Genomic DNA, 13,486 nt, shown 5'->3' with positions numbered 1-13,486 from the left:
AAAAGAATTATACAGCAGAGAGCAAAAATAGGTGATTAAAGAGAGGGGAATAATTGCAGGGTCAAGTCAGTTAATAGGTAACCTCATAGAGGAGTGAACCTCAGACAGGAACAAGGACAGTACACCCTGTATGACCAGATGGAAAGTAGGATGGATATATACCAATGCAGGTGTGACAGCACATTTGATGATGGAAGAGGAGGAAATTCATTTGATAGCTTTAGTCAACATGCAGCCGATCCATGATGTATTCAAAGAAACCTAGGTGAAACCAGAAGAACCGCACAGTCTATATCGTTGACCTACAATACATGGGCTAAACACTTGATTACTGTAATATGCCAGGCAATTTTGGATGATGTGTTACATGACATTATGGTGGCAACTGACAACCAATGCAAGGAATGTTTCATATCTGTTGATACATATTAAGCTGCCTCATTTGTTAAAATAACTACATCTAGCATTGCACTCTACTGCCATATTTTATGTATTTTACCATCTCCCTCTTATTGTTTATTTTGATTGCAGAAATAAACAATGCTTCAAGGAATATCTTCCTACTTCTGATTCTATACACCTAAGTTTCTGAACAATAAAGAGGAGTTTCTGGATCAAAGTGTAAATGAAATAGTAACTCTAGCAGATATTAACAAATCGACATCTGTAGAGAATGTACCAAATTACGTTCTTGTCAATAATTTATGAGTACCTGCCTCCATGTATCTTCATGTTACCATGTTTTGCCAATATCATAGATGAAACAAATGTTAAAATTACTATAGTTGTCATTTACATGATGACTTCAACAAGAAAGGAACTAAACACACAGCACCCACTGTGCCTTCTTTTGTAGAACAAGACGGACTTCTCTTGTGGGAAAAGGTAAACCGGAGTACCCTGGCAGCCCCCACCGATACCACAGACATCTGAGGCATTTATGTCTGCTGAATCCCGAGCACCTCCCAAGCCCTGAGCCTAATCTGGGAGGTCATGGGGTTACCACATTGCTACATTGCCCCTGAGAGAGACCAGCCCTTGTTGTATCCTCCCCACCCAGGCGCCTGCTATATGGAGCCATCCTGAGATCCTACCCACAGGTCGGTATCCTGAAAACAGATGGAAAGCATTTGATTCATCTCTGTTTTCTGAAACAGCATGTTACTGTGCCATCATTTCTTCTTAAAATGTTTAGTACAATTCAACAGTAAAAGTATTTGAGTTTCAGTTATCTCTGGGGTAATATTTTAAAAATGAACTTAATTTCTTAAACACACATGACAACACTCAATTTTTTTTCTTTACATATCAGGTTCCTTTATTTGTATTTTTGAAGAAATATGGGCATTTCACAGAGGTTGCCAAAATTGCTGATGCAAAATATTTTAGCATGCCTTTAAAAATTTAAAATATGTGCAGCCATCTCACCACTGGGAACACATCTGAAGTAAAAGAAAGTCTGTTGAAAGACATCTGCATAGTATGTCTTCGTGCAGTGTTTTAAGCTGCTCCTTGGGATGCTCACATCCCGTATCAGAGGGCCAGTTTAAGTTCCAGCTCTCCCACTTCTTACCTTGCTTCCTGCTTCCCGCTAATGTATCCTAGAAGGCATATATATATATATGTATATATATATAAAACATTATATATAACATCATATATATATAAATATCAAAATGTCAACCTGTACTCTGCAAGTACATATGTATAATTATGTGACTGTACAATTATATGTCAACCAAAAGCAAATGAAAATTTTAGAAAGAAAGAAGAAAAATCAACACGTGGTTTTAAAACACTTTTGCACCAAAATGATTATTTCCTAATTTTATTTTTTACGAACATTTTAAATGAAATACCCTTATATATGATCTTGATACAATTTATGTAGCTCCTTTTTTCCCCACATATTAACTTAACTCTTACTCAATCCTGCTTGCCTTGAAAGTTATCTGCCTTTCTGTTGTGCTGGAAAATACTGTACTTCAAAAAAAAAAAAAAAGGTGGAAAAAGGTAGGGGGAGTGGGGGACCAGAAGATATGGAAAGCATATAGTGAAAAATAAGGAAGTATGTGGCATACACTATCTACCCCACTAAAATGTAAGCTCACCAAAAACCGGGGCTTTGCTTTCTAGAGTAACTCATTCCCAATGTACCATGTTCAACAAATGCCTTCATTTTAAAAATGAAAAGGGATAAGGAAATTTTTTAAAGCGAGAGAGATAAAGAATCTGACAAAAGGGATTCTGACTTATTTCACTAAGTATAATGGTTTTCAGTTGCATCCATTTGTTGCAAAAGATAGAATTTCACTTTTTTTAACTGCTGAGGAGTACTCCCTAGTGTATATATACTATAATTTCTTTACCCAGTCATCAGCTGATGGAAATCGGGGTTGATTCCATATCTTAGCTATTGTGGATTGAGTTGCAATGAACATGGAGGTGCAGGTAACTCTTTCAGATGTTGATATCCTTTCCCTTGGGTAAATTCCTAGGAATGAGACTACTGGGTGATATGGTACATCTATTTTCAGCTTTCTGCTCTTTGGTTTCTGTATTTCCCAAGTTTGACTCTTTAATGTGTTTGTGTGTTAACTACAATCTACTTTAAAATACTTCAACATGGACAGTGTAATCAACCTGTGACATTCACTTTCACCTTAGGGCCGGTCAGCCTCCCAAGGGTGTTCCTATTCTTAATAGGTCTCAAAGAAATCATAGAAACATCACAGGGAACCTCAAGTAACACACAATTTTTGCATCAGTTAAAAACTGTATTTTTCATTAGAATATTATAATGTGAACTTTACATCATTAAAGATGTTTCAATATCTGAATGGAGAGCTATCCAAGTAAAAATAAATAAATATCATCAAGACAATGGAGGAAGCACTAAACAAATCTAAAAAAGCTCCTGCTGCCTATGGGGGAAGGGTATAATTCTTGGAGGTAGAGGTTGGACTTTTTTATATATTCTCTATCCTAATAATATATAAAATATACATTCAGGATATTTATTTGTTTAATGTATTATATAAGTTTAAATTGTGAAATGGGAAAAAATGTTCAGTTATGGGTAAGTATAAGTAATTTTATCTTGAACCAAGGCTAAAACTGTCATGTTGCAAGCAGTTCTAACTTTGTCATAGATTCTCTGCTTTGTTACTTTGCACTTAAAGGACAATTAGCTTGGATAGTGGTTTCTGATATTTAGGCATTTTTCTTTTGTACATGTAACCAAATTGCACTTGGAATAATAACCCTTTCTGAAGTCAATAGGTCTTTGGGATTAGGGGGAAAGAAGAGTGTGAATGACTAAAGAGAATGGAGACAGAGTCCCACTGAGGACAAAGTAGAGAAGCCTAATGTAGTCTTTTATCTTCTCCACTAAATGGGCATGCAAATAAGTGGCTCAAGAGAGTCAACCCTCTTGTAACAGATATGATTTCCGAAATGCCGCATGAAAACATAATGTCTTTAAGCTCTGAGTTGAAACCCTTAAATAAAGCACTAAATTGAAAAGAAATATTTAAATTCAGTTGCTCCTTGTCTTTTCAATTCTATCACTTTTCCACTTAATGCATTTTTTGTCTTTCACACATAATAAGCCTTAGTTATGAGGAAAGGAGACTGGCGGGGAGACAACTGAGCCATTCAGGGTTTCTAGTGGTCTCATCAGATAATCACAATACATTGGTGCCATTGAGAGAGCAGTCTGTGGAGTAGGGGTGGTAGCAGGGAGCATAATGCCAAGGCCACAGGCTCAGTGGCTGGGCCTGCGCTGAGATTCTGCAGAATTTTTTTTTGACTAATTCACTCAAACAACTGTTTCCTTCATCCTCAAACTGACCAATTATTTGATTGAACTGAGAAATAAGTGGTAGTTTTGACTTTAAGCTCTAGCCCAATGCTAAATCGAAGTTTTCATTTTTACCATCACTCAATTCAATTCACAACTAAATTGAGATTCAGTTTGAGATACAAAGCAGCTATAAATCATATTCTAAAGTCAGTAAATCATTGTCAACTTCTTTTGTGGTCTTAGAAATATACTAGGGACACGTAAAAATAGTATAAACTAGGTATTTTTTTTGAAGAAGTTAGTGATCTGTGTTTTTTTCCTTTCCTTCTTTATTTTCTTTCACTGTCCTTTTTTTTTTTTTTTTTTTTTTTTGACAGGCAGAGTTAGTGAGAGAGAGAGAGACAGAGAGAAAGGTCTTCCTTTCCATTGGTTCACCCCCCAAAATGGCCTCTACGACCGACGCTCTGTGCCGATCCGAAGCCAGGAGCCAGGTGCTTCCTCCTGGTCTCCCATGTGGGTGCAAGGCCCAAGCACTTGGGCCATCCTCTCCTGCCTTCCTGAGCCACAACAGAGAGCCGGATTGGAAGAGGAGCTATGGGGACAGGACCGGCACCTCAACCGGGCCTAGAACCCGGGGTACTGGCGCTGTAGGCGGAGGATTAGCCTAGTGAACCACAGCGCCGGCCCTCACTGTCTTTTTTATTGTAATAGTACATTGTCCTGAGAGTAGTTGGTTCTGATCCATTCAGATTTGTTCAAGAGAGCTTATATTCCTGTACCATTTGGGATGTTCCATATTGGAGTGATGTATCACTTTACCTTTCTCATTCTCCCTGTACATGTGTCCAGAGACTAAAGTGTTTTATGACACTGGACTAGAGTAATGTGTGGAAAAGTATTCACCTGGAAATCCTAGCTCACCAACTCCCTGTATGTTTTCTTTTTTTTTTCTTTTAAGATTTATTTTTTATTTATTTGAGAGACAGAGTTACAGAGAGAGGTAGAGATAGAGAGAGAGGTCTTCCATCCGCTGGTTTACTCCCCAGATGACCACAATGGCCAGAGTTGTGCCATTCTGAAGCCAGGAGTCGGGAGATTCTTCCGGGTCTCCAACATGGGTGCAGGGGCCCAAGGACTTGGGCCATCTTCTACTACTTTCCCAGGCCATAGCAGAGAGCTGGATTGGAAGAGGAACAACCGGGACTAGAACCGGCACCCATATGGGATGTAAGTGCTTCAGGCAAAGGCTTTAACCCACTATGCCACAGCGCCGGCCCCTTCCTATATGTTTTCATGTCCTCTCTCTTCATTCTTTAGTCTATCACAGATGTCCAACAGGTGTGCAAACCTCACCAAATATCTAGGAGAAAGTTGGCCAAGAGTGTTATTTGCCATGCCAGTTCAGAAGGTCTCATTGATGGCAGTGGCTTGGTGTGTCTGAGTTTAGTGGAAAGAAAACAGGGATTGACAAACAATGATAGTTGAGCCCCTCAAGTATTTGCCTTTCTTCCTAGTTCCAAAGCATGCTCAGGCTCTATGAACTGGTTGAATAAATGTTCAGAAGGAGCAATAAACAGAACATTTTCATAGGTTTACAGGCACTCAGCACTCACACAGGGCTCTTTTTGCTTCCACTCTCGGGGGTCGAGAGAAAGCTTCCTTACCTGGTGAGGGATATAGTCTCTGCACAGGCAGCTTCTTTGCTGTGGTTTTATACAATTTTGAGTTGGGGTGGGGGGTTCATGTGTTCTCAGCATGGTGGTGTTGAGAGATGGACTTTCCTGTTAGGTCCTTAGGTCACTGTGGGGTATACATTTGGGAGGAATTAGGTAGTTCCCATGGGACCCCTAGTTAGTTCTCGTGAGATGATTTGTATGAAACAGGCAACCTTGGCTCTTCCCCCTTTCCCTGACTTCCTGTCTTGAGAAATGATCTCTCCATTTCTTGTGTACTCTTGTCACTGTGGTGCCATTACCATGAGGTTCTCACTGAGCTGACCTGATCCTAGCACTTGCCCTTAACCCTCTAGAACTCTGAGCTAAATAAATGTCTATTCTTTGTAAAGTTATCCAGCCTCAGATATTTAGTTATAAATAAGAAACTGACAAGTACAGCCATAAAAGGAACTCAAAACAAAGCCCTGTAACAATAATAGGTCTTAGTAAATTTTGCAAATCAGAGCAATACAGTGACCAAAGTATAGATTTCAAGATCTACCCCTGTCCCTGTTCTCAGAAATTCTTCTTGTGCTACACTAAATGCTTTGGAGTTTCTGTGATAATGGCTCTGTCATTTGTACTCATATCCAGAAAGCTATTATTGATATTGGAAAACCCTATTACTCACATTACATTACCTGCAGCATGCTTTTTGGAAACCATTTATCCTTTTAGATGATATGCTCCTTCCAAATAAGGAGCTCTGGGAGGTCCCTCTGTATTTATTCAGGTATTGTTTTTAATGGCCATGTCTCTTTATGCTGTTAGTAGCCTACTGACAAACTCTTACATACATATGCACACACTCTTTCAGTAAATTGTTTGTTTTCTTTCACTGTGGGTGTGAAGAATTTGGTGGCTTTTCCCTTTCACCAGTGGAATGAGGTATGCATCCTAAGATCTGGGTTGTCCATACAGTAGCTCTGTAATGAGGGGCAAGTGAATCCCTACTCATTTCTCCATCTGTAAGAAAAGGAAAGTTCTTGTCCTGTCTACTTTGCAGAGCTTTTATAAAGATCACATAAATAAATGTTAATGAAATCTCTTTATAAAACACAAATTGGTATGCAAATGTTGCTTTATTGTTGCTATCCTTCTGCAAATCTGCTCACTCTCTCTATTGTAAGGTGCTTGTCATACTATAAAAGGATCTGACTACCTTTTGTACTATGTGACCAAAGAATGACAGCTATTAGGCTATACCTATCCCATGAAATTCTCCCTTACCTAAGATCCTCTTCATTCCTTAGAAAGTTGCCTGATTTTCTGACATTCACCATTAACACAGCCAAACTCAAAAGGAAGAGTTAAAGTGTCACCTTCTGCAGTCAAGGGAACACCATTACTACCATCAGTATGCCTGCCACATTACCCAGAAGTGTGGTGGGCAAAGACAAAGGTACCATTTGAGCAAGACAAAGGCCAGTGTTTTGCATAGACATAGCTGCAGGAGGCTAGTATGGAGTGGAAGTCTTTTACCTCCAACCAAACATAAAGGCTGCTCTGGTCTGAACTGTGGTCAACCTCAAATTCATGTGTTGAAGCACTTTCTTTTGAGAAAGTGTTTGGAAATGGAGATTTTGAGGAGAAATTAAATTGAGGTAAGGTCTTGGGGATGGGGCACCCATAATGAATTTGTTCTCTCTCTCTCTTTCTCCTTCCCCCCACCCCCATACACACTCACACTTGCACAAAGAAGTCATGCGAGCACACAGTAAAATGGCAGCCATCTAAAGCCAGGAATAGGACCCTTGCCAGAATCAACCCTAATCCTGGACTTCTAGATTCCAGAACTGCAAAAAAATAAATCTGTATTATTTAGGGCACCAAAATAGGCTATACCTATCAAATGACAAATCTTTGTCATTTTGTTATAGCAACCTGAGCAAACAGAGATGGGGCAAATACTGAAATGCCATTCTGAAGTGCTAAAGGGAGAACAGGGAAGTACTTCCCAATCAATCAATCAATGTCATGAGGAATAGGGATGGGAAACAAGGGTGTGGGCAAAAAGAGGAAATTATTAAAGTTCAGGCTTAAAGTCCAATGGGGAGCTGAGAAAGGAGAGAAAGAATCCCGAGCAGCAACAGGCCAGACCAGAAAAGTCAGAGATTAGACAGCAGCTTCTGCAGCAGACTTTGCATGTTCTGCGTATCCTATTGTATGGACAGCCAGGTCCACCTAAAGGTTCAATAAATAGGAGTACTGCATTATGATTATCGCCCCAATTATCCCCCCAAAAAGCCTGGGAAACACTATTAGCCATGTTCTTGAATTCTTGACTGCTCTTACCAAATACCTATTGTGCCTATGTGGGGTAAGACAGAATATGCATAGCAGGTATACTAGTTTCATACGGCTACTGGAATAAATTGCTGCAAGTTTAGAGCCTTAAAATGACAAAAAATTTGGCTGTCTTACAGAAGTCTAATCTGTATCTTCTGGAGCTAAAATCAAGGTGTCAGCAGGGTTGTGTTCCTTTCTGGAGGCCTAGATGTAAATCAGTTTCCTTGCCTCTTAGGTCTTCTAGAGATCACCCGCATTCCTTGTCTCATGGTCCTTTTCCATCTTCAAAGCCAGCAGCCTCAGGTCCAGTCGTCCTCATTTCCATTTCTCTGACACTAACTCTTCTGCCATTTTCTTTCACATCTCAGAATCCTTGGGATTACATTGGGTTCATCCTGATAATCCAGGAAGATCTCCTGATTGTAGCAACAGCTAATTAGCAACCTTAATTCCATCTGCAACTTTAATTCCCCTTCATCATGTAACATATTCACAGGTTCTAGTGATTAGGAAGTGTACATCTTTGAGGCTAGGGGCATTGTTCTGACTAGGAGACTTGTTTGTTAGAGATTGGAGAAGGAAGTGATCACTAGGACCTGGATTCAAGTGCACAACCTAATAAAACTGCTCCAGAAATTATATATTAGAGTACTTCCAATAAAGTCACTAACAGGAACTAGAAACACCTTTCCTCATATTGCCAAAATAACAGTGAATGCAAAATATGAAAAGAGACTAGAATGTATTAAAATAATCAAAGTGGGGCCATCACTCCCATCATGGAAATGTTAAGGTGATAGCAATGCTGCCCTGAGCCTCCTGCAAACATATTATACCAAGCACGAAAAGAAATACAAGTTGGCTCTTCTGTGTGCTGAGACAAGGAAGTTTAAATCCAAGTAGGACGTGATTCTCAAGCAGGGAAGGACAGTGAGTTTCTGACAATGAACCCAACCTTCCCTCCAGCAGTTTACTCCTCTTGTTATATCCTTTAATCAACTGCTGTTCTGTAGATAACATCTTTCGTGTGTCCTGAATTTCCAGCTGCCCTATGGCAAAACCAACACTTCTCTCTAACTGCTTATTATAATTCTTCTCCATTCTCACTTTTCCTGCTGTTACATTATATAACATTTCTTTAATAAATATTCTATTTTCAGTGTCTTAACAAGTTTTGATGCAACTATGTCTATATGTGCCACTTCATAACCAAGCTTCCTGATAGCCCTAATTTGTCCTCATCTCAATTTACTACTGAAGTTTATTACATTAAGTTAATTATCAGTATGTTTATTTTCTTTTTCAAAGTAACTGAGTTGGAGAAATTATGTCAAAAGAATCATGCCAGAGTTGTCAGACCAGCTCTGCCAATTCAGAATGAAGGTAATTTCTTTAGTGGCCCTTCTCTAAGATTTCTACCACCAAAAGTTTAAAATATTTTAAATAAGTTTCAATGAGAAAAAAATGTCTAGTTTTAGAGATGTACCTTCTTCAGGCAAAGATCTGGACCTCATCTGTATGAACAGACAGGAAAGCTAAGATCAAGATGCAGTACATTAAAGAAACTGTTTGCTCTGAAGAGAAGGAGGGGGAAAAGAGGTGCCAGTGTGGCTGAGTTTTAGTGAGGTCTCTCTTCCTGGTCTGCAGTAAAATGCCCTCCTGTAGTATCTTCACATGTCAAGGAGAACAAGCAAGCTCTCTAGTGTCTTTTGTTATAAGGGCACAAATCTTATCACGAGGGTCCCATCCTCATGACCTCAACTAACCCTAATTATCTCCCAAAGCCCATCTCCAAATACCATCATATTGGAATTTAGAGGTCTAACACATGAATTTGGGGGTGGGTGGGGACACAATTCAGTTCATAATACCACCAACGTTAATACTGGGAAAATTTCCAAGATTACAATTGAGATTCCATACTAAGTCAAGAATATTGTATGACACATAGTAGTTACTCAACAAGTACTTGTTGAATTCATTGAAAAAACAAAAGCCTATCTCATCACTAGACCTCTCCTTCCAAATCTATGGTATCACATGGTAAGGATTCAATATGCATTTGTTAACCAAATGTAGCGTTGTTGAATAACTTCTTGGTACCTACATACTCTAGCATTGGAGACCAAATCCTGAACTCCATTTCATTAGCTGGGTGGACTATCTCACTATCTGTTGCCAAACCTTGATTACCCTCTGAATGCCTTTAATGGATCCAATTTTCTATCTTGGAGTCTTTGGTGGTTACCTACTCTTCCAAGAAAAGATTGCAATTAGGGCATGATTGAATGAGGCAGGGCGGGAATCTAATTTCAGTAATCTCATATTTTGAAGAAGCTAGGAGAAACAAATCACTGAATTTTTCTGATAACATCTCTACGGGTATAAATTGCTTCAAATAAAAATAATGTTGGTTAAAATTAAATGATTTTAAACAAAACTATATTTCAGAATCTCTATAAATGCCCATTGTCTTCTAACAGTGGACAATTTCCATTTCTTATAAATCCTCTTTCTTCCTTGGAAATTGTCTCTAGGATTGTATTCGGTTTGGGCAACATGGTTAATTCCTGGTACTCTTCTCTCTCAAAGAGGTGCCTGAAGTTCCTTCTGTCAGATCCTTTTTCCTATCTCAGTACATCCCAGGGGCAAGTGTGTGTCTTAAGATCAGGCATTCTCTTGGGACAGTGTTGAACAGACAAAAGAAACTGCTGAAGTTCATTCATTCCAGCAGTGCCACTTCAATTGTTTAAGCAAGTTTTGTCCTGGTTTCTGATTTATTTTCCAGCTTGATTCTTTGCTCTTCCTTCCAACTTAGTGAACTTCCTAATCTGCTTCTAATATATTTTCTTTCTAATTAAATTAGCCAGAGTTAGATTCTCAAGCCTTCAACCTCAAAATCCTAACTGGAACCTGTTCTTCACCTTGGTCATTCAGGTAACACACCCTAAAAGCAGAGAGTTCTGTCCTGCCTATTAACAACTGGTGACACACACAGTTCAGCACCAGGAGGGCCATTTCCCTTTCCCAGATCATCTGTGAATTGATCTATTAAATTATGGCCATTACAGCTAGATATTTACCATTTGGATTGTGTCTAGGAGAGTCATAAGCAATGATGAAGTTATTTTACATGAGGACAGATTGGAAAGAACCAGTGGTTCAGAGGAGAGAAACCGGAAATGTGCGTGTATCAACCCTTTCATCATTTAAGTGACTCTGTTTAATTCCACATGACAGACTTAAGGCCAACTCATAAAATATAAAATAAGGCAGACTGCAGGTCAAACTAAAGAGGATCCAAACGTTACTAATTAGAGCTGCTTTCCCCAAATTAAATATTCTGACTGTAGCTGAGATTGTGAATGGTCATCATAGAAAATATCGGAGGACAAATTGGATATCTACCCTATATATACATAAAGTAGAAAATTGGGCATCATGCATATTTACAACTTGCATTCCCAAGAAAGCTTCTGTAATCACGATTTCTCCCCTCAAATAACACAAAGCAAAATGCATAACATATTGGGGGAGGGAGCCAGAAGGAGCCAAATAAAGAAAGGAAGTAGTATTTTAGGAAACAGCACAGGTTCTAAACTTCCCTTCCTATCTCCACCCACTAATTTGGATAAAAGTAAACAGAAGGGTGGATATACTCATTCTAAAGGAAACCACATGAAAGTGGTGACTGCCTCCACTCCCCTCCCTTCTCCCCTGTAGCCTGTCCCACAGCCCTTACCATGCAAACAGAATACCTCCTCAGAGGCAGGAACAGTTCTTGGAGCTTAGCATTATAATTTGGGCAAGGGCAGAAAAAATCCAAGAGATGCAGGGAAGCAGGTGCTTAGCCTAGTGGTTAAGACACTCGTGTCCCACATTGGAATGCCTGGGTTCAATACCTGGCTCTGGCTCCTGCTTCCACCTTCCTTCAGAACACAGCCATGATGCCTCAAGTAATTAGATTCCTGTGGCTCACATGGGAGACCCCAGTTGAGTTCCTGGTTCCTGGCTTTGGCTCAGTCCAGACCATTGTGGGAATTTGGGGAGACTGAACCAGCAGATGGGCTCATTCTCTCTCTGTCTCTCTCTCCCCACCCTGTGTGTGTATATGTGTGTGTGTGTCTGCTTCTCAAATAAATATTTTTTTAATTAGAAGAAAAGAGTCCTCACTGCCACTATGATCCCCACCACTCTGCCCCTCAACCCTGGTCCTCTGCTCTTGGAGCTGTGGGACCATGGCTGACTCTCCTATTTGGAAGATCAAAATCAAGTGATTGGTCAAAGAAAAGATGATCAATGAAAAAGAAGAAAAATAACAAGAAGAAAAGATTGAAACATTGAGAGTTAAAAATGGTGAAAATAACGCCATTAAAAAAGCAGGTAAAGGTGTTACAGGACTCCCACCTGATGATCTCTGATTGCCAGCGATGGTTGGAAGCTGGGCATACCAATGTTCAACAGATACTAGAAAGTGAAAAAAGACTTCAAAGCACCTACAAAGAAGCACATTTAGTGCTGGATTCAGCAGAGTTGGAGGCCTAAGCCTTTTCTGTACACAGTGTTTTTGTATGAGTCCTGGGGTCCATTCTACAATTCATTATTTTTGACCACTGCTATGGGTTCAAATAGTCTGAGCATATGATTCTTTTTATGCAGTTGTATATATCTGCATTTGCTTAATTTAACGGACCAAATAGAGAGATAAAATAGAGAGATTGAGAAGCAGGAAGATCCAAAGTGCATAGGGCTATACATGTGGATTTAGTAGAAAGAAAGTCAAAGATACATCAGGTAAGAACTTATTAGGAACAGGAGACTGGGGAAGAAGAGCGTTGCTTACCAACTGATGGTCATTGTTCCCCAAGACATACACCTGGAAGCCTGCAGGCTTTCCTGGCTCAAGATTTGCTTTGCTTTTCCCTCCACTGGCAGAGACAGCTGGAGGGAGGACGGAGAGGCCAGAAAATGAACACCCAGAACAGATGGCTTCCATCAGAAGCAGAGATTCCAAGGCCTCATCTTGAATTAGGGAAATGATCTGAAGTTTAAAGACACAACCCACAAATAGAAGATCAAGACCCACAGAGATAGAAAGAGCCCTAGTAGATGAGTCCAAAGAAAAATTAGACAGAGGGACAGAATCCAGGATCACCAACTGTAACTGTTAAATTATCCATTTTCTGCCCCTTAGGAAACTGAACCAAAATGTACTCCATTGGCAAACCAGACCTAAGAGACAGACATAAAGTTGACTTCAAGAAAAATAGAAAGAAGGGACAGCACAGCAGAGGCAAAACCATTATAGTGCTTAAATAAGAAAGATTATGTACCATAGACAAAGAAGCCATTCTTACAAAAAACCTAACTCAACATTATGAATCTTCTATCAAGACAATTTTTTTTATTTTTTTTAAAAAAGATTTTATTTATTTATTTGAGAGGTAGAGTTATAGACAGTGAGAGGGAGAAACAGAAAGGTCTTCCTTCCGTTGGTTCACCCCCCCAAATGGCTGCTACGGCTGGAGCTGCACCGATCCGAAACCAGGAGCCAGGAGATTCTTCCTGGTTTCCCATGCGGGTGCAGCGGCCCAAGCACTTAGGTCATCTTCTACTGCTTTCCCAGGCCATAGCAGAGAGCTGGATTGGAAGAGGAGCAACTGGGACTAGAACCGGT

General features: G+C 39.7%; 1 pseudogene; it reads left to right on the top strand.

The window, feature by feature from the left end:
- The first annotated feature begins 12,047 nt into the window (after positions 1 to 12,047).
- On the top strand, positions 12,048 to 13,125 carry LOC127491186 (tubulin-specific chaperone A pseudogene; annotated as a pseudogene).
- Positions 13,126 to 13,486: the final 361 nt, after the last annotated feature.

Source organism: Oryctolagus cuniculus, chromosome 11, assembly GCF_964237555.1.
Source record: "Oryctolagus cuniculus chromosome 11, mOryCun1.1, whole genome shotgun sequence".
Taxonomy (NCBI): domain Eukaryota; kingdom Metazoa; phylum Chordata; class Mammalia; order Lagomorpha; family Leporidae; genus Oryctolagus; species Oryctolagus cuniculus.
The sequence above is the reverse complement of the archived record's forward strand: the minus strand, read 5'-3'. Positions and strand labels throughout refer to the sequence as shown.